Source organism: Silene latifolia, chromosome Y (assembly GCF_048544455.1).
Source record: "Silene latifolia isolate original U9 population chromosome Y, ASM4854445v1, whole genome shotgun sequence".
In the NCBI taxonomy this organism is placed as follows: Eukaryota; Viridiplantae; Streptophyta; class Magnoliopsida; order Caryophyllales; family Caryophyllaceae; genus Silene; species Silene latifolia.
In genome coordinates this window covers 65,307,489-65,330,802 of record NC_133538.1, presented here as the reverse complement: position 1 = coordinate 65,330,802, position 23,314 = coordinate 65,307,489, and the positions used below count along the sequence as shown (strand labels likewise).

General features: G+C 39.1%; 1 long non-coding RNA gene across 1 annotated transcript; it reads right to left on the bottom strand.

Annotated features, from left to right (window-relative positions):
* Positions 1 to 3,284: 3,284 nt before the first annotated feature.
* On the bottom strand, positions 3,285 to 6,264 carry LOC141627048 (uncharacterized). The gene is made up of 3 exons (XR_012536613.1): positions 6,176 to 6,264; positions 6,010 to 6,082; positions 3,285 to 3,355 (listed from the first exon to the last, which is right to left on the bottom strand). It is a non-coding gene; the product is annotated as an uncharacterized LOC141627048 (long non-coding RNA).
* Positions 6,265 to 23,314: the final 17,050 nt, after the last annotated feature.

Sequence of the window (23,314 nt, the reverse complement as noted above, 5' to 3'; positions counted from 1 at the left end):
GAGATGACGAAATAACGTTCGGTCCTAGCTAATTCGGCCTATGAACAATATCGCAATGATATTCTCCTATCAGTTGCACCCAAGATGCTCCGAGAAAAGCCCTTTTTTTGCTAGAATCGATTCCTAAATTTTCTGAAAAATTTTAGGTTATTTTTGTGTTTTTTCTGATGAGAGGAGGCAAGAAGCAGTGAAAAATTAGGTTAGGATTATTAGGGTAGAACAATGAGCTCCCTCTTCCTCTTATTCTAACCGAAAAAGAGGAGTGAATGGGGAGATATTTTTACCCTCCTAATTTTCGGCCCAATGCTAACCGAAATAAGAGAGATCCATTTCTCTTTTTTCGGTTTTTCCAAAAATGTATAAAATGTGTTAAATTGTCATCTAGTGAGGATCGAATCCATGACTTCTTGGTTTGAGTACCCTCACTATTACCACTATGACACATTCATCTTGTTGATATTAAATTTAACCGATTACATTTAATTACGAATTAACAGATTAATTCGTCCAAGCTAACATTATATACATTTAATTAAATATAACTTATTATATTCAATTTACGAATTGGCAGTTAATTCGGCTCAACTAATATTATTTAATCTTCATTAAATAATTGTCTCGTCAACACATTGACTAACTGTTTAGTCATATAAGGCATCAATGTGATTATATTTCTATAACCACATCTCTCAAACACATCCTATAGGTGTGACCTTTAGGGACCAGTTGATCACCGCCATCTGTATGATAATAACGTCAAACTTTCTAGCAAGCCAACCGTTATAAGGTAATTGTTAATCAACTGATTAAAATACGAAGTATACCCTTGTGAACCTTTAAGATATTTATTAATGTCATCACACTAATTTGTGGAGGACACAAGCTCCAACATAAATATGGTAAGTATATAATGAGGAGTATGAATTATGGTAGGTGTAGGAAATTTAAGGGATAGATTTGATAGGCAAAGGATAAGTATAAGGAATTTGTGTTTGTATAGGAAATTTATTGTTTGAGCCGTGTATAAGAATTTTCAAAAAGGAAAGATTCTTTGTGATTTTAGAGAAATAAAAGAATTGGTGTGTTATATTTATTGTAATAAAGAATTAGTTTGTATAACAATTAAATTCTAAATAACAAATAGAATCTTATGATAAAAATATTCCTACAACGAAATTATTCATGCAACGCAATAAACGGACACAGTCATACAATCTTAACTTAACTAGTCAGTCATAAAAAGATCGAACAGATATAGAAGCTTTGGTACCACTGATTAAACCAATTTCCAACCGTAAAGTCTCAAATCGTTCTCTAGCTAATGATTTTGTCAAAATGTCTGCCCATTGTTTTTCAGTACTACAAAATTTAAGTTTTATATTCCCCTTCTCAACATGGTCTCGTATAAAATGGTGTCTAATTTCAATATGTTTGGTACGTGAATGTTGTGCGGGTTTTTTAGAAATTATTATCGCACTAGTATTATCACATAAAATAGGAATATATCCTACGTCAACACCATAATCACGTAATTGTTGCTTAAGCCATAAAAGTTGAGTACATACCAGTCCTGCGGCAATATATTCGGCTTCAGCAGTTGAGAGAGCAACCGAATTTTGTTTCTTCGAACCCCACGTGATGATACACGGTCCGACAAACGTGGCGACACCCGATGTGCTTTTTCTGTCTAGAGAACATCCTGCGTAGTCGGCATCGGAATAACTGACTAGATCAAAATTGCACTCCATTGGATACCATAGGTATAAGTTGGTTGTTCCAATCAAGTAACGTAAAATTCGTTTTACGGCCGTCATACGCGATTCTTTGGGAGACGATTGATATCTCGCACAAACGCATACGCTAAACATAATATCGGGTCTACTTGCGGTCAAATATAACAGTGACCCAATCATCCCACGGTAAGTAGTTTCATCAACTAATTTACCGTTTTCATCCATTGTCAATTTCTTGTTCTCGACCATTGGAGTAGGCATAGCGTGTGAATTTTCCATTCCAAATTTCCGAATCAATTCTTTGATATATTTCTGTTGATGGATCTTAATGCCTTCATCTGTTTGTTGTATTTGCAGACCTAGGAAGAATTTCAATTCTCCCATCATACTCATTTCAAACTCGGAAGTCATCAACTCAGAAAAATATTTGCACAGGCTTCGGTTGGTCGATCCAAAGATAAGGTCATCGACGTAGATTTGAACAACCAAAAGGTCAGAACCCTCAGTTTTTAGAAAAAGGGTTTTGTCGACAGATCCTCTACTGAATCCACTGTCAAGTAGAAACTTAGATAATCGATCGTGCCAAGCCCTAGGTGCTTGTTTTAATCCATATAGGGCTTTATCCAATTTGAACACGTGATCCTCAAATTTGATATTCTTAAAACCAGGGGGTTGTTCAACGAAGACTTCCTCTTGTAAATAACCATTCAAGAATGCTGTCTTGACGTCCATCTAGAAGAGCTTCATTCCCTTGTGTGCGGCGAATGCTATCAGAAGTCTAATAGCTTCAAGACGAGCAACAGGTGCGAAGGTCTCGTCATAATCTATTCCTTCTTGTTGATTATACCCTTGGACCACCAATCTTGCTTTGTTCCTAACGATGACTCCGACATCATCTAATTTGTTCCTGAAGACCCACCTAGTTCCAATGACTGAACGATCTTTAGGTCTAGAAACTAAATGCCAAACCTTGTTTCTTTCGAACTGTTGAAGCTCTTCTTGCATAGCTATAATACAATCTGATTCAGCGAGAGCTTCATTGATATTCTTTGGTTCGATCATGGATAGAAAGGAGTAAAAAGAGCAGAAGTTGTTTAAGGAACGTCTTGTTTGAACACCCTTCTTAATGTTCCCAAGAATATTATCCATGGGGTGTGAGTTCTTGTATTTCCACTTCGTTGAAGTGCTTGGTTCTTCATCATTATTTGAGCTTGTTACGACTTCATTTGGTTCGGAATTAGGGGAAGTTCCCCCTGAATCCAATCCAGGTGTTGTATTTGAGCCGATTATAACTTCGGACTCTACACCTTGATTTGGATTCAATGTTACAGTAATGTGACACCCCGCGATAAAGCGGAAAATATAACTATTAAATTAAAGCGGAAATTTGTAAGATTTTAAAAACTTTTTGTTATAAGATAAAGATTTAAAACGCGGGTGCCAAAAACGAAATGAAACAAAAACAATAATAGACAAATTTAGGTTATTACAACCCAAAACTAGAAAGCGGGGAAAAGATATCCCACGAATGAACAAATAAGAGGTTTCTAACTAGAAACTAAGGTCCAAGGGTTTAGTTCTCTCTTGCCCACACGTCTTCCCCACGTAAGCATCTTCACCACCTGTCATTCATGTAAACATGAACGCCACAGTCAGTGGGGAGTAACTCAAGGTTCTCCCAGCCACAATATGTCGAAATGCAAGTAACAAACACTTAATTAAACATATTAATCATGCATTATATATGAACAATAAAGAACAAGGAGATATAATGAATAATCAAGATGAGATAGACATAGTACTTTCTTAATGGAATAGGCATGGTAGGTTAGAATGAATATGCAATCAAGGGCATAGAACAACCAAGTCAACCAACTCATATTGACACGACTCGCAAGTGTAAGACCAACAAAAAGTGTAGACGGAGTATCCGACTCAGAGGCTACCTTTAAAGCATGTCCGAGATACCACACACAAGACTACATCCTAGACTCCAACCTCCTGGTAGGACGACGATCATAATACGGTCCTAGTCTAAACCTGGATCCAGACTCTCGGGATGGACGTCACCCGATTCGACATACGATATACCAATCGTATCCAAGACTCGAAACATGGCACACACTCGTAACCAAAGGTCGAGTAACCTCTAATCGGAAACATGGCATACACCCGTAACCAAAGGTCCGAAGAAAGGCGGAAGGATATCCTAATCCGGAAACATGGCACACACCCGTAACCAAAGGTCCGAAATAGGAAAGATAACCCAATCCGGAAACATGGCACACACTCGTAACCAAAGGTCCGAAAGAGGAAAGATAACCCAATCCGGAAACATGGCACACACTCGTAACCGAAGGTCCGAAAGGGGTAAATAGGAATGTCAAGTCGTCACACAATGTCAAACGTCACACTTGAGTCACAATAAGAGTAAGAATGATCATGCAAACATCATATGACACGGGACCATTAATGTCACATTCATACTCATGGCTTGCATCTCACCATGAGTACGGATAGGAACATCAATCCCGACGATCATATCGCAACTAGAGGGCTTATATCTCACCCCTAGTATCCGATAGGACCAAGACTCTCACAACAGAACAATACAAGGCATTATCAAGAATGTGACTCTTACAAGTACTTATAATAAATATCTCATACTTGTCTTATGCAGATAAATATTTCATTTTATAATTTATCATGCCGGTTAAATAAAATATAATGAGTGATAATGAATAATTTACGTTATATGAAATATACGGGATAAAATATGACCAAGTCCAAGTGACTCATTTATGAGCCCAATAAACAAATTATGAGGAGTCCAACAATTAAATCACATTAAGCCCAACAAACAAGATATGTTAGACCCAACTTAATACTCATGTAAAGACAAACATATAATCATGTGAAATCCAACAATTTGATCATGTGAGAGAAATATATATAGAGAGAACAATGTTTAACGGATTACGTTATATAAAGCACGAGACGAGAATTAATAATATTTTACATAAAACAAATTAGGGCCGAATGCACTCATAACACGAGTGTGGTCCAAAAACTACAAGTCAGGCCCAACAACTAAACATGTTGAGCCCAAAACAACCAAGAAATTGAGCCCAACAGAAAGAAGGGTTTGAGTCCAACCTTTAAGCAAGAGTAAGCCTAACCACCAAACAAATATGAGCCCCAAAACATGTTATTCATAAAATACTACTAAGCCACAAAAGCAAGGAGAGACTAAGGGAGGAGTACGCACTCCCAGCCGAGACCACAACACGACAAGTCAATCATGTGAAGTTCAACAAACCAATTATATGAAGTCCAACAAATATAAAACAACAAGCTCAATTATACGTTTATGCATACACTCGACATCAGTGTAACAAGTCCCACGTAATTCAACCACAAGATCATTTCAATCACAGTGATATTTAGATATCACTTAATTCGATTCCAGGACTAATAATCGACTCCACACAAAACGATTTCAAACAATGGCAAACTTGACCCTATAATAGTCGACACTCAGGCATGCTACATAATATAACAAGCAAGACATATAAAAATATAAACCATTCAACGACGCGGAGGAATTATTATACTCGGCCTCTATACACAGCCATACCCGGCCCTAATCAGTCCCGATTATTACCCAAAACAGCCACCATAAACCCGCCAACAACCGCCCACGCAACCACCGTTTCAGCCACCCAAAAACACGGTCCAAAACAGTCCTTCCACGGCTCCAAAACAGAGCCCAAATCAGTCCAATGAATGCATACAAAACGTCCCAAAACTCAGCATGTAATCGTCTCAAAATTCGTCTCAAAACCTGCATTTTTAAGCACCAAGACAGTTCCCAAAAAGGCACTATTTACACGACTAAACACAGTCCCGAATGCCGTACAAAAACGCCTCGAGGACAACCCAAAAACAGTCCCATTCTCAGCTCAGAAAACCCGTCCCGAAAAAAAGTATTTTACCGTCCAAAAATCAGCACCAAAACAGTCCCAATCTCAAAGATGAAACCGTCTATCACACTCCTAAAAATGACACTCAACAATGCTGAGACCACCCCCATTCCGATCGTCCAAATCGAGAGGACAACGCCGTCCCAAAAACATCCATTTCAGACATTAACATAAGATGAAAACTTACCAAGCACATGAGACAAGCAAAGGACCAAACTTTATCAGAGAAAGGACATATAAACGACACAACAAGATGGATTTTCGACATTTGTCGAGTAACCTATCCCCGTTACCTTTTTGCCCTTCAAAACTCCGAGAAAACGTCTAAAAAGTATGAGCTTCTCACCGGTTCTTCAGTTTCTTAAACTAGAGGAAAGAAAACGAGATAAAAGAGCTAAAAATCAGAACTTTCATGAGACGGGTCAAACTGAAATCACCACAAAAACAATACTTTCTTACCTCAAAAGATGAAGAATGAACAGGGGAAGCTAATGGTGTAAGAATTAGGGGATTTGGTTGAGGAATAAGGGAGAAATATGAGATTTAAGGGGGCGAAAATGGTGTGTATCTTGCTCGCTGCTGCTGCGTTGTTGTTGCTGTTTAAAGGAAGAAGACAAAAGAAAGAGGAAATGCAGGGGTGGGGTTTGCGGGTGTTTCATAATAACCACACAACAACATTTTGTGTATATATAACAACAATAATAATATAATATATAATAATAGTATATACTAATAATAATATATAAAAAAAGATATATAAAGGTGGGTGTAAGAGAGTGTGTTGTCGTAATCGGGTTGGTCCGAATTGAAATAGTTTTATAAGAGAAATGCGACGATCTTTGCTAGAAGGAAATGTGACGGTCTAAGCTAGTCGGAATAATGTTTTGAGTCTATATTAACTTAAGACGGAAACTAATATTATTATTGTCACTATTATTATTGTCTGACTAAAATACGTATTTTTATATAAATTAAGTTTTAGAATATTCTTTTTATAAAATTCATGCTTAAAATGAATTATTAAATTAAATAATTTTAAAATATAAAATAAATTAATTAAACGGTTAAATAAATTTTATATCTCAAAATGGGAAATTCGCGGGTGTTACAATCACCCCATCTTTTAAAAAGTTTCGTTCTCGAAACTTGAAAGCAGAAATGAAAGGCTATATAAAATGAAACTGGAATTGGAATCGATAACCAAAACATTTAAAAGGTTACTTATCGTAAGGATTAAAATTCTTTCAAAAGTTCCAAATAAAATTTTCCGACAGAACCAGATCGAAAGGCAAATCATTTGTATAAATCGAAATCAACACACTTTCAAAAACATTAACGGAGAGTTTTCAAAAGTATAAGTCTCATTCATGGAACAAAATTGCTCTTGTCGTGCACACAAGAACGCTAGCTTTCCAAGTCAAAGACAATTTAAAACAAAAATCACTCGCTGACAAGCGTAAAACAAGTTATCAAACGTCTCCAATAACGAGTTCTAACATCCGGTCAACGTCAAAATCAAAAGAAAATGGTAGTTCACTCGAATTTTCTTTTGCAAAGGTCAAAATAAAAATGAAGGTTTCACTTTTAGACTCAAAATGGAGTCAAATTTCCGAAAATGTAATATCAAATTTCGACAAAGAAATCATAAATTGATCAAAGTTAACATAAATTGGTTAAAATTTTAAAGAAATATCAGGTTTAGCAATTAAAATCATGATAGAGAAGTTTATACTCAAGGGACAAATATGGAATTAAATCAAATTTTCATTTTCAAACCTTTAAAATAGGTAAGGTTTTGTAAAAGTAACATAAACTTTTAACAACGAAACAAAATGGTAGCTTGAAATATTTAGAAATTGTATAAAATGAAAAGCAATTTAGACAACATAAATACAAAGTACGCTAAGAGGGTCCAGACTTAAACAACAAAAAGAGCTACGATGAATTTCATAGGGTAAGAATTGAAGTAAGGTCAACAAGGATGTCAAAGATAGAGTTTTTATAGGTCACTAGCATCAAACTTAAGGGAGGAGCAAGATGAAGCGAGGAAAGGAGGTATGAACGGTAACGCTTATGGTTAAAGAAGAAGGGAGATTAGACAACAAGAAAACGCCAGGCACTCAATCCTGAAACAACAACATCACCCTAAACGGTTCTGAAAACTTCTTAACAACAAAACCTATAATCACAACACTCCCAAAGATTTCCTCAAAACACTCATGTCACTTCATCCTAATCTGTTCCCTGAAACAGGTTACTCCACTATAAGTGTGATCTCACCACTCCAAATCCTCAAACATCTACAAACAACCTCCACAAGATCAAGGTCAAGGTTTCCAACAAAGCTATACTCATAACTCAAGTAGTAAACAAGATCACTCACTTAGATCAACTAATAATCCCACAATTAGCATTTATCACGTGGTAACATATACATTAAACCCTCATATCCAAAGCAACTACAAAAGCCAATCACAAACTCGACTTACTTAGTCAATCCTACATCCTCAAATCCACCATTCAATTCCATCCATTTAAAGTCAAACACTAAGCACTAGTATCCCAAACATAAACAACAAAGCCAAGTTCTATAACCTTAGTAACCAATGCAACTCACACTTAACACATAGAATCCACCAATCAAATATACTCACTTAATCAAGGATCTAGGTATGAGAACCATCAAGTATGTCTCATCATACTACCTAAGTCTTTGTAACATCACAACCTCTCAAAACCAGGGTTAAGGGCCAGATACAAACAATCTCCTCAAAAGTCAAATTTCCAACCAAGGTCAACATTCCTCAAAAGAGGGAGTACTATAAAAAGGCGTTAAGGAAGGATAAGCAAGGAACAAAGGACAAGTTAGGAAATACAAGAGTGACTTACAAGGAGTGAGAAAAGAGGATTTAGAAGAAGGAATAAGCATTAAGAAGTAAAGAACAAGGCAAAGTACGCAAAGAATGAGAAACATCTTCGAGGAAGTATAAGCATTTTTCAAAGGTTGAACCAATCTTCAATTCTCAGCAATAGGCAGCAAATCTTGATCACCACTTTGTAAGTTCACGGTCATGATCCAAAGGAACAACAGATATTAAATGACAATCAACAAACATGTTAGTACCTAACAAAGAGCAAACACACTACAGACTACCACCTTAGGCCCTTAAGTCTACCCATCTCTCATTCATTATTCACGGTCAAGTTCAAGTTTAAATTCGGGGTACACGTGTGTGCGTCGGGAGCAACATAGGCTCTGATACCAACTGTGACACCCCGCGATAAAGCGGAAAATATAACTATTAAATTAAAGCGGAAATTTGTAAGATTTTAAAAACTTTTTGTTATAAGATAAAGATTTAAAACGCGGGTGCCAAAAACGAAATGAAACAAAAACAATAATAGACAAATTTAGGTTATTACAACCCAAAACTAGAAAGCGGGGAAAAGATATCCCACGAATGAACAAATAAGAGGTTTCTAACTAGAAACTAAGGTCCAAGGGTTTAGTTCTCTCTAGCCCACACGTCTTCCCCACGTAAGCATCTTCACCACCTGTCATTCATGTAAACATGAACGCCACAGTCAGTGGGGAGTAACTCAAGGTTCTCCCAGCCACAATATGTCGAAATGCAAGTAACAAACACTTAATTAAACATATTAATCATGCATTATATATGAACAATAAAGAACAAGGAGATATAATGAATAATCAAGATGAGATAAACATAGTACTTTCTTAATGGAATAGGCATGGTAGGTTAGAATGAATATGCAATCAAGGGCATAGAACAACCAAGTCAACCAACTCATATTGACACGACTCGCAAGTGTAAGACCAACACAAAGTTTAGACGGAGTATCCGACTCAGAGGCTACCTTTAAAGCATGTCCGAGATACCACACACAAGACTACATCCTAGACTCCAACCTCCTGGTAGGACGACGATCATAATACGGTCCTAGTCTAAACCTGGATCCAGACTCTCGGGATGGAGGTCACCCGATTCGACATACGATATACCAATCGTATCCAAGACTCGAAACATGGCACACACTCGTAACCAAAGGTCGAGTAACCTCTAATCGGAAACATGGCACACACCCGTAACCAAAGGTCCGAAGAAAGGCGGAAGGATATCCTAATCCGGAAATATGGCAGACACCCGTAACCAAAGGTCCGAAAGAGGAAAGATAACCCAATCCGGAAACATGGCACACACTCGTAACCAAAGGTCCGAAAGAGCAAAGATAACCCAATCCGGAAACATGGCACACACTCGTAACCAAAGGTCCGAAAGGGGTAAAAAGGAATGTCAAGTCGTCACACAATATCAAACGTCACACTTGAGTCACAATAAGAGTAAGAATGATCATGCAAACATCATATGACACGGGACCATTAATGTCACATTCATACTCATGGCTTGCATCTCACCATGAGTACGAATAGGAACATCAATCCCGACGATCATATCGCAACTAGAGGGCTTATATCTCACCCCTAGTATCCGATAAGACCAAGACTCTCACAACAGAACAATACAAGGCATTATCAAGAATGTGACTCTTACAAGTACTTATAATAAATATCTCATACTTGTCTTATGCAGATAAATATTTCATTTTATAGTTTATCATGCCGGTTAAATAAAATATAATGAATGATAATGAATAATTTACGTTATATGAAATATACGGGATAAAATGTCACCAACTCCAAGTGACTCATTTATGAGCCCAATAAACAAATTATGAGGAGTCCAACAATTAAATCACATTAAGCCCAACAAACAAGATATGTTAGACCCAACTTAATACTCATGTAAAGACAAACATATAATCATGTGAAATCCAACAATTTGATCATGTGAGAGAAATATATATATAGAGAACAATGTTTAACGGATTACGTTATATAAAGCACGAGACGAGAATTAATAATATTTTACATAAACCAAATTAGCGCCGAATGCACTCATAACACGAGTGTGGTCCAAAAACTACAAGTCAGGCTCAACAACTAAACATGTTGAGCCCAAAACAACCAAGAAATTGAGCCCAACAGAAAGAAGGGTTTGAGTCCAACCTTTAAGCAAGAGTAAGCCTAACCACCAAACAAATATGAGCCCCAAAACATGTTATTCATAAAATACTACTAAGCCACAAAAGCAAGGAGAGACTAAGGGAGGAGTATGCACTCCCAGCCGAGACCACAACTCGACAAGTCAATCATGTGAAGTCCAACAAACCAATTATATGAAGTCCAACAAATATAAAACAACAAGCTCAATTATACGTTTATGCATACACTCGACATCAGTGTAACAAGTCCCACGTAATTCAACCACAAGATCATTTCAATCACAGTGATATTTAGATATCACTTAATTCGATTCCAGGACTAATAATCGACTCTACACAAAACGATTTCAAACAATGGCAAACTTGACCCTATAATTATCGACACTCAGGCATGCTACATAATATAACAAGCAAGACATATAAAAATATAAACCATTCAACGACGCGGAAAAGTATTATACTCGGCCTCTATACACAGCCATACCCGGCCCTAATCAGTCCCGGTTATTACCCAAAACAGCCACCATAAACCCGCCAACAACCGCCCACGCAACCACCGTTTCAGCCTCCCAAAAACACAGTCCAAAACAGTCCTTCCATGGCTCCAAAACAGAGCCCAAATCAGTCCAATGAATGCATACAAAACGTCCCAAAACTCAGCATGTAATCGTCTCAAAACCTGCATTTTTAAGCACCAAGACAGTTCCCAACAAGGCACTATAACACGACTAAACACAGTCCCGAATGCCCTACAAAAACGCCTCGAGGACAACCCAAAAACAGTCCCATTCTCAGCTCAGAAAACCCGTCCCGAAAAAAAGTATTTTACCGTCCAAAAATCAGCACCAAAACAGTCCCAATCTCAGCATGAAACCGTCTATCACAGCTCCCAAAAATGACACTCAACAGTGCAGACCACCCCCCATTCCGAACTTTCATGAGACGGGTCAAACTGAAATCACCACAAAAACAATACTTTCTTACCTCAAAAGATGAAGAATGAACAGGGGAAGCTAATGGTGTAAGAATTAGGGGATTTGGTTGAGGAATAAGGGAGAAATTTGGGATTTAAGGGGGCGAAAATGGTATGTATGTTGCTCGCTGCTGCTGCGTTGTTGTTGCTGTTTAAAGGAAGAAGACGAAAGAAAGAGGAAATGCAGGGGTGGGGTTTGCGGGTGATTCATAATAACCACACAACAACATTTTGTGTATATATAACAACAATAATAATATAATATATAATAATAGTATATACTAATAATAATATATAAAAAAAGATATATAAAGGTGGGTGTAAGAGAGTGTGTTGTCGTAATCGGGTTGGTCCGAATTGAAATAGTTTTATAAGAGAAATGCGGCGATCTTTGCTAGAAGGAAATGTGACGGTCTAAGCTAGTCGGAATAATGTTTTGAGTCTATATTAACTTAAGACGGAAACTAATATTATTATTGTCACTATTATTATTGTCTGACTAAAATACGTATTTTTATATAAATTAAGTTTTAGAATATTCTTTTTATAAAATTCATGCTTAAAATGAATTATTAAATTAAATAATTTTAAAATATAAAATAAATTAATTAAACGGTTAAATAAATTTATATCTCAAAATGGGAAATTCGCGGGTGTTACAAGTAACATCATCTATAACATTGGTTTGTGAGTTCTTATCTTGAGTCAATGTTATAGTATCATCAACTATAACTTTGTTTTTCTCCTTTTTATCTTCTGAGGAACGATCAAGTTCATCGTTTATTCCCTCAATCTCATTATCCTCTAACTCCAAATCCGGAGGATCGTCTCTTGAGAGACGAAAGTCGAGTTCATCCAAGTCTTCTTCCTCATCCTGTAATGGCTTATCAAACACGTTATCTTCATCAAAAATAACATGGACACTTTCTTCAATACAAATAGTTCTCTTATTGAAGACCTTGTAAGCCTTGCTATGATCTGAATATCCTATAAAAATCGGCTCATCACTCCTAGGGTCGAATTTACTTAAACGGTTTTTACCGTTATTGTGTACAAAACATTTACTCCCAAAACAGCGAAGATGGGAGATATTAGGTTTTCGACCTCTAAGGAGTTCGTAGGGGGTTTTCTTAAGGATAGGTAGGATCATAGCACGATTATGGATGTAGCAAGAAGTACTAATGGCTTCAGCCCAAAAGTTACGAGGTAAACCACTACACAAGAGCATTGTACGTGCCATAGCTTCTAAAGTTCTATTCATACGTTCAACGACACCGTTTTGTTGAGGAGCTCTTGGTGCAGAAAAGTTATGCCCTACACCATTAACTCTACAATATTCTATAAAAGTTTGGTTGTCAAATTCGGTGCCATGATCCGTACGAATAGATACAAGATTAGTCTTATATTTATTTTGCACACGTTTCATAAGACAATCAAATTCATCAAAAGTTTCGTCTTTTGAATGAAGAAAGATAGGCCATACATACCTTGAGTAGTCATCTACAAGAACGAAGACGTACCTGGATCCTCCTCTACTCCTTACCTTCATTGGTCCACATAAATCCGTGTGTACTAATTCCAAGGCTTGATTTGTGCTTACTACTCTTTTTGGTTTAAAAGATGATCTTACTTGTTTACACCATGCACATGTATCACACATCTTTTCTTGGTCGAACGTGATCTTAGGTAACCCTTCAACCAAGGCCCACTTCTTGAGTTTATTCAAGGTTAGTGAGCTAATGTGACCAAAACGTTTATGCCATAGACAAGGATCATCAAGTGTAACTTTCATGCACGAAAAAGAGTTAGTAGGCACAGCATTTAAATCTACCATATAAACATTCCTTTTTCTGTGGCCTTCAAGAATAACATTGCTAGTTCCTTCAATAATAATGCGACAACTATCAGTATGAAAAACTACTTTGTTACCTTTGTCGCATAGTTGAGATATGCTTAGCAAATTATGTTTTAGACCATCCACGAGGTAAACGTCACTGATTGCGTGAGACTTAGAGATTCCGATTCTGCCAACGCCAATAACTTTTCCCTTTTTATTGCCCCGAACGTTAATTTTCCTCCATTGAAGGGCTTAAGTGAAAGAAACAGATTCTTATCTCCGGTCATGTGTCTTGAGCATCCACTGTCAAGATACCATTGATTGTTTTCTTTCACTTCTTCCTGCATAAAGGATTAGATACAGTTTTTAGGTACCCAAGCTAAGTTGGGTCCCTTATGATTAGTTACTCTAAATACTAAATCCTTTCGAAGCCAAACACGTCTAATGACCGTTTTTCTAACCTTAGGTTTGTTTGGTTTGGGAGGAGTTCTAGGGTTAGGGTTTTCTCTAGGTCTAGGAATTTCTCTAGGTCTTTCACGACTATTTCCCTTGTAAGTAGTTTTACTAGGTTGAGATCGACAAGGGTTTTGTGAGGTGCTAGGTTTCTTAGCGTAGTCATAGGCCATTGATACGTGCCTAATGTATAGTCTTTTTAGCCTATTTTAGCACGTATTTCTATGCTTTTTATGTAGCATCTGGCTACAAATGCCCCCGAATATTCAACTTTGGTCCGTTTATTGTAAATTGCAGGAATTGACCGAAGAGGAGCTAAATCGAGCCTTAACTGTCCCAATTGCACGCATTTATGGAAAGAAGGAGCTGGAGCTTGGAAATCTAACAATTGGAAGACGTATGAGCTGAGTTTGGAAAGCAATTCAAGTCCTAACATGCCTATATAGCTCGATCGAGTAGTTTACTGCTCGATCGAATGCTCTACACACTCAAGACTGGTCGATCGACCAGTTTAAGGAGTCGATCGAGGACGTTCTACAAGCAGTGCTCGATCGAGTGATTTGAGTTCGATCGAGTAAGCTCTCTGCTCGATCGAGAGGCTGTTCTAGCTCGATCGAGTGATTTGAGTTCGATCGAGTAAGCTCTCTACTCGATCGAGAGGTCCTCGTGTGCTTTTAGTCTTTTTCCGCCTAATCTTTTATGGGCTTTTGAAATTAGTCCATAGATTAGGTTTAAGACGATTTTCTAGTATAAGACCGAGGAGAGTAACGACGTTACTCATCTCTCTTCATTACGTACATTTTGGACTGCTACTTTGGTCACTGTTCTTTGGATTTTTATCTTCTACATTTGCCACTCGGATTCGGTATTATCAATCTATTTTTATTTCTCAATCATATTCACTGCTTTTAAATCCTTTTCTCCTTGCCTTAGAATTGTTCAATCAGTTCCCCCACAGTATTATCACCATGTTTAGGTTTAATTGCTTGGTTATTGTGATTGTTAACCCGACGGTCATGAGTAGCTAAATCCCCTATGCTAAGACTATAGGGGATCCATAATATGATGGGAGGGTAATCGATCTACTAGGTTAATGCCAGTATCGTCTTTGTTGTTTAAATGCTACAATTAATTGTAATTGCCTAATCGAGTCGACGCGGTTAGACCCTTATTCTTAGTGGACCTTGACCTGGACCGAAAGGTTGGAAGAGGCAGACTAGTAGCGAACGATAGAGTATTGCAGCGAGGGCGAAAGTTAAACTGTTTACACTTTAGGGTGAATTAAGGACCGAAAGGTGACATTCGCTACCCCTTAGACCGTACTGCATTGACCTGGGACCTAGATTACTCGACCAGATAATTATGGTGAACCATTTGTCTTAGCTATTCTCCTTTATCTGTTAAACCCTTTCTTTTTATTTCTCTTTTCCTTGTCCTTTAGTTTAGAAATCACATTTTATAAACCCCCAAATTGGTTACCTTGACGAACCTAGTTTTAGCGGACAATTTCCTACCTCTCTGTGGATTCGACCCGACTTCCCTAGCTATATTAGTTAGAGCCAGTTGGTTATTTTTGACAGTGCGACGACGTGTCAAATTTTGGCGCCGTTGCTTGGGAGGTGGCGCATTTTTGTTGCTTAAATTAAGTTTGTCTCTCGTCTCAAGGAATTCATTCCTTGAGGCTGATCTCATTTTTTGCGAAGCTTTGATTAGTTTTGCAGGTTAGTAGCCTATTTGCCAAGATGCCTACGATTACAGAGCATACAGAGCCATGCGGTAGATGTGGCGAGGAAGGGCATGACCTTTATGAATGTGTAGCAAGTATAGAGCGTGCCCTTGCTTACAAGAAGTACAAGCAAGGGGTTCCTTTTTCTCAACTATATGAAGAGATAAAGAGCGTCTCTACCCCTTCTACGCCAGTACCACAACCGGTCTCTCCCTCTGCAAGAGAAGAAATTGCCGAGTTGAAATCCATTATGATGAGTATGTCACAGAAGTCTGATACGGTTATATCGGAATTGAAAGAGCAAGTCGCGCAGTTGACACACGCGACGGATCAAGCCAAGTTTCTTCCAATATGCGATCCACCCGGTCGATGAATTTTCAAAATGACCTTATTCATGAAGAAGGCCAGGTTTTGACAGCTGATGAAGACTCAGATGACGGTCTAGACGAGTTCTTGCAGGAAATACTTGCTGCATGTGCAGTAACCACTCGATCGAGTGACTTTTCTACTCGATCGAGGGGTTCTAATCGTCCAGTAACTCGATCGAGTGACAATGGTGCTCGATCGAGAGGTGCAGAACTCCAAGACGGTCGATCGAGTGACACTATTACTCGATCGAACAACCTTGCTGAAGATATCACTCGATCGAGTGAAGAACAAGGTCGATCGAGCAACAAAGGTACTCGATCGAGTACTTCAAGTGGCGGAAATTCTAATCTTCTATCTAACACCACCACCGTGTCATCTTCCCCTGCTGTGGAGACGTCACGCATTGATAAGGGTAAAGAAAAGGCTGCAGGACCGCTCATCGCTACCAGGGTACCCTTCCCAAGTCGTCTGAAAGACGCAAAGATCGAGCAACAGTACGGTAAGTTCGTGGACATCGTGAAGAACCTCCAGGTAACTGTACCTTTTTCCGAACTTGTTACTCAGGTACCCACTTACGCCAAGTTTATGAAAGATATTGTGACGCGTAAGAGAAATTTGAGTGAATTTGAGACGATCTCATTTATGGAAGAGTCGAGTAACTTGCTGTTAAATAAGGCCCCTCCAAAAATGAAAGACCCGGGCAGCTTTTCTATTACTTATGTCATAGGTAATATGGTTATTGATAAGGCCCTTTGCAATTTAGGTGCCAGTGTCAGTGTCATGCCCCTTCTTGTCTGCAAGAAACTGAAGATGAGTCACTTCAAATTGACTAACATTACCCTACAGATGGCTGATAGATCTGTTATGAGGCCCTTAGGTGTCTTAGAGGACGTGCCCGTGAAAATAGGCAAGCTTTACATCCCAGTGGATTTCATTGTTTTGGATATAGCTGAGGACACTAGGACCCAAATTATCTTAGGAATGCCATTCCTTTGTACGGTCTGGGTCATTATTGATGTCGACAAGGGCGTCGACTCTTGCGAGTGGGGGATGATGCTATCACATTCGGTTTGCCCGATTTTTAGCTCACCCAATGATAGAGGACACATGCTATTCGGTCGATATCATTGACGAGTCTATTTATGACTTCTGGTCGGGTTCTTTTACGAAGGACCCGCTGGAAGCTCTTATGCTTTTTGATGAGTGTACAGATAGCCCGCAGGCACGACGACGAGTTGGATTTGCTTGTTGATGATTTAGATGAGCATGAAGGAGAGCAGGTGGAACAAATGATCAGCACTCTTTGCTCCATTGAGGTAAAGGTACTGGAACGTAAGCCTCTCCCTTCTCATCTTAAATATGCTTTCCTAGACGATACGGAAGATATCCGGTCATTGTCGGTGCCAAGCTTAGTGATGACCAAATGACCTCCTTGTTAGTCGTGCTTAAGAAAAACAGAAGGCAATGGGCTATTCATTGGATGATATCACGGGTATTAGTCCCGATATTTGTATGCACAGGATAGAGTCGGGAGGAGGATCACAAACCTTGCAGGCGGGGGTCGGCGCCTGAACCGAAGATGCGGGATGTTGTGATGGCTGAGGTAATGAAGTCTGCTGGATGCGGTATTATTTATTCTGTAGGTAATTCTAGATGGGTAAGCCCAAGATGGGTAGTCCCGAAGAAAGGAGGGACAACTGTAGTTAAGAATGAGAAGAATGAATTAATACCTACCCGAGTAGTGACTGGTTGGCGGATGTGTATAGATTACAGACAGATGAATGCCGCCACCAAGAAATATCACTTTCCCCTTCCTTTTATTGATCAAATGGTAGAAAGGTTAGCTTCTCATAAATTTTTCTCGCTATTTAGATGGGTATTCAGGGTTCTTTCGATTCCCATCCACCCGCACGATCGTGCTAAGACCACATTTACCTATCCTAAGGGCGTTTTTGCGTATCGCACGCCTTTTGGTTTGTGCAATGCCCCCGCCACCTTCCAAAGGTGTATGATGGGGATATTTTCAGAGTATATTGAGTCTATCATGGAAGTTTTTATGGACGATTTCAGTGTATATGGAAGTGATTTTTCCGATTGTCTGCCTAACCTCGAGAAAGTGTTGCACAGTATTGAGGTTAACCTTGTGTTTGAATCGGGAGAAGTGCCACTTTATGGTCAACGAGGGAGTTGTCTTAGGGCACTTAGTTTCTGATAGGGGAATAGAAGTTGACAAAGCAAAGGTGGAAGTAATTCAGCAATTACCACCTCCTGTTAATGTTAAGGGGGTGAGGAGCTTCCTTGGTCACGCCGGTTTCTATCGCCGCTTTATCAAGGATTTCTCCAAAATTGCTAAACCACTTACACAGCTGTTGCTTAAGGATGCCCCTTTTGTGTTTATCGATGCTTGTCTTTCTCGCTTTAACAAAGTTAAAGCGGCCTTAGTCTCCGCGCCGATCATACAACCTCCCAACTGGGACTTGCCGTTTGAGTTCATGTGTGACGCGAGTGACTATGCACTAGGAGCGGTGCTTGGCCAGAGGAAAGACAAAGCCTTGAATGCTATTTACTATGCGAGCCGAACTCTGGATGAGGCTCAAGTGAAGTACACTACCACCGAGAAGGAGCTGTTAGCTGTAGTTTATGCCTTAGAGAAGTTTCGTACTTATTTAGTTGGGTCAGAAGTCACTGTTTTTACTGACCATGCAGCTTTGAGGCACCTCCTTGCTAAGAAGGAGTCTAAACCACGGCTACTGAGATGGATACTCCTCCTTCAGGAGTTTGATTTGCAGATTAAGGATAAGAAAGGAGCTGAGAACGTTGTAGCTGATCACTTGTCACGGCTGATGCGACAAGAAGGGGAAGATTCTCTACCCATTGATGATTCTTTCCCTGACGATACTTTAATTGCTGTTATATCGTCTATTGTTAACCAAGAACCTTGGTATGCAGATATAGCTAACTTCGTTGTCGGTGGCCAGCTGCCGACCTTTCTCATCAAAGCAAAGAAGCGTTTTACGTATAACGCTAAAGCGTGATTCCTGGATGATCCTTACTTGTTTAAGGAATGTGCAGACGGTCTCTACAGACGGTGTATTCCGCAGTGGGAGACCAAAATAGTCCTGGAGGGCTGTCACTCCTCTTCATATGGTGGCCACCACGGTCCATCGCGCACCGTGGCTAAGGTACTTCAGTCTGGTTTTTACCGGCCTTCTTTGTTTGGCCGACGCTAAGTCTTTTGTTTCAGCCTGCGATGCATGCCAACGATCAGGGAATATTTCGAAGAGACATGAGATGCCACAAAACGGCATCCTAGAGGTTGAGGTTTTCGATGTCTGGGGCATCGATTTCCAAGGACCGTTCCCGTCCAGTAAAGGTAATAGGTACATCTTAGTAGCTGTAGACTATGTGTCAAAATGGGTTGAGGCAATTGCTTCACCTCATTGTGATGGTAAGACCGTGATAAAAATGTTCAAAAAGATCATATTCCCCCGTTTTGGTGTCCCTAGGGTCGTCATTAGTGATGGGGGGATGCATTTTAAGGAAAAGAAACTCACTTCCATACTGTCTAGAGTTGGTGTCCAACACCGGCGTGGTTTGGGGTATCATCCCCAAACTAGTGGTCAGGTAGAGGTCTCTAATCGCGAGTTGAAAGAGATCTTCTCTAAGGTAGTTTCTAAATCACGGAAAGACTGGAGTCTTAAGCTAGATGACACATTATGGGCTTATAGAACTGCCTTTAAGACACCAATTGGTGCATCACCTTATCGGTTAGTTTATGGTAAATCGTGTCACTTACCTGTTGAGCTGGAATGTAAGGCCTGGTGGGCAATCCGCGAGCTTAATTATGATCCTAAATTGTGTTGTCAGAATCGTCTTTTGCAGCTAGATGAATTGGAAGAGTTCAGGCTTAATGCCTATGACAGCTCGCGCATTTACAAGGAAAAGACGAAGAGATGGCATGACAAGAGAATCCTACCTCGGGAGTTTCATGTGGGGCAGAAGGTGTTGCTGTTTAATGCCCGGTTGAGACTATTTCCTGGCAAGCTGAAGTCCAGGTGGAGCGGTCCATACACGGTGACATCTGTTACCAAATTTGGATCCGTGGAGCTTGAAAATTCCGAGGGTCATAGATTCAAGGTGAATGGCCAATATGTGAAGCATTACCATGAGGCGAGTGAAGCGGACAACCGCGTTGAAGTCTTGCGCTTCGACGAACTCGACGCGCCAGTAAATTGATTCCAGAAAGGTCGTGCGGGACCTCCTAAACCAGCGCTCTCCGGGAGGCAGCCCGGACAGTTTTATTTGTACTTTTGTTGAATTATTTGTTTTTCTTTAGCTTTACGTTGAACTTTAGACGCTGTTTATAAACCCCCAAATTGGTTACCTTGACGAACCTAGTTTTAGCGGACAATTTCCTACCTCTCTGTGGATTCGACCCGACTTCCCTAGCTATATTAGTTAGAGCCAGTTGGTTATTTTTGACAGGTACGCGACAGACGTGTCAGCCATGTCATAGAACCAACGAAATTTATTATTCCTTGCTTTGTTAGGTTCGTTAGTGGGGGTTTCCTTATCCTCGTCAACTGTGTCAGCAGTTTTGGCATGGTCGGCATTTTTTCGTAAATCATGAGCCTTTTTGACACAATTGATTTGGATGTGACCCGTATGACCACAGTAATTGCAAATCAAGTATTCAGGAAGATCAGCATACTTCCTTTTTCTGAAATCAAAATCCGAAGGTGTTGATTTGCATTTAGAGTGATCTCTACGGCTGTAGCACTCATGTCCTAACCCCATCTTCATATTATTATCAGATTGTTCGGTTAGGAAGTTTAGGACTTTTGCGCTACCTTCCCACTTGTCATGGACCTTTCTAGCATGTAGAAGAAGGTCTTTTAGGGTTTTAATTTACTTTTGACATTTCGTGTGATCTACATCATTGTCCTTTTTAAAGTTATCACGAAAGTCTTGGAATCATTTGTTAAGAATAAACACAACATCAGTGTGTTGTTTCTTAACATTGATAATATCAGTCTTAGATTCCTTCAATTGTTTTAAAAGAGAATCTATCTCTTTCTTCTGGTCTAAGATCACTTCTTCATTAGATGTGACCTTAGTTTCCAGAAGTTCCTTGACTTTTCTAAGTTCTAAGGTTATAGGTTCATTAGCTATAACTTTGGCTTGAAGGTGCTTGATGTTAAGCTTTAGGTCGGAAGTTATAGCTTCATTAGCTATAGCTTTGGACCCTAATTCCTTCTTTCCAGCCATAGTAGAATCTAATGTTGTAGCTTTCTCAGCTATAACTTTAGATTTCAACTTCTTAGCTTTAGTCTTGAGAATATGATTCTTTTCCGCGATTTCGAGAATCTGTTCCTTTAGATCTTTCAATTCCAAATCCTGTTCGTGACACTTATCAAGAGATTGTTGAAAGAATTCAATTAAAGCACTTTTAGACAATTTCCTAACACGTTTTTTAAGCTCAAGATAACTTACCTCTTCATCGTCGTCTTCGTCTGATTCTCCAAGAAAGCAATAGTTTGAATGAGAATTTGTGCCCTCATCATCACTGTCGGAGATTAGGTCAAGAATAACACTGCTGAGACAAAGGTTTGCTACTTCGTCATCTTCAGATTCCTCGTCATCTTCCGAGTCAAGGTCTCCCCAACACGAAGCCATCATAACTTGTTTGAATTCTCTCTTTGTCTTCTCACGTTTCGTCATGTCCTTTATCTTCTCCAATGTTGGACAATCCTTGATCATATGACCAGATTCTCCACACTTGAAGCAACCTCTATTTGCGAAAGACGACTTTGAGTTATTAACCTTTTTGTTGAATGACTTGTTGTTATTGTTGTTATAGGATGATTTTTTTTGTTTATTTCGAAATATCTTATTTTTAAAGCGTCGTGCAAACAAGACAGTTTCATCCTCTAGTTCAGAGTCAACTTCTTCGCTCTTTAATGCCATACTCTTATTGCGACTTAGTTCAGCAACATCTTTGTTAAGAGTAATTTCATGGGCCATGAGAGCACCAATGAGTTCTTGATAAGATAGGGTTTCAAGATCTCGTGATTCCTCCATTGCGGTGACCTTAGCACGCCACTTCTTAGTAAGGCTTCTAAGAACCTTTCTAGCAATGTCCTCGGTACAGAATTTCCTACCTAGGTTTTTTAATTCATTTATTATACTTGAAAACCTTGCGGACATACTATCTAAGGACTCATTAGGCTCAATGATGAATAGCTCATATTTTTGCATAAGCAAATCAATTCGGTGCTTCCTAACAATGGAAGTACCTTCATAAGCTAATTCGAGCCCATCCCATATCTCCTTGGCCGTGGAACATGAAGAGAACCGATCAAACTCGGTAGAAGTCATTCCGTTTTGCAGAAGACTTATTGCTTTGGAGTTCTTTTCGGCCTTCTTGTAGTCGGCCTCGACATAGTCCTCTTCTTTCTTTTCATAGGCAGTGCCTTCCTCGGATGCCACAAGAATTTTGTGTGGTCCGTTTTGAATAATCCTCCAGCACTCCCAATCGTGTCCTTTCACATAGTGAGACATCATGTTTTTCCACAATCCGTAATTCTTCCCATCAAAGACGGGACACTTGAGATATTTGGAATCCATTTATCACGTGATAGGCAGCGGAAAATAAAACGATAAGATAAATGAAAAACAAGATAGATCAGCCTCTTTGCGGTTAGGCAATCAAGAGCAGGAGGCTCTGATACCAATTGAAGAGTCTATTGATCCAAAATACTCAAGAGGGGGGTGAATTGAGGATTTAAAACTTTTTGAAAGCTTTTTCGATAATGTATATGTAACTGATTATTTAAAGTTTATTGATTAAACTTTAACTAATCAACTAATGAAGATAAACGTAATAAGCAAAACAAACGAAAGAACGAAGAGACACACGGTTTTTGAAGTGGTTTAGTTTCACAAGTCGAAACCTACATCCACTATTCTCGATTAATAAATTTAGTACCTTTCTACGGATTACAAATTTACTAACCCAACTCGTACAACTAACTCTAGCTGTAACTCAATGAGTACCGTAAAATACTCGAGTGACTAACTTACGCTAATAAGAAAGCACTAATGATTCTAACAACGGTTCACGTTAATGAACGAGTTAAGAAATCAATTAAGCAC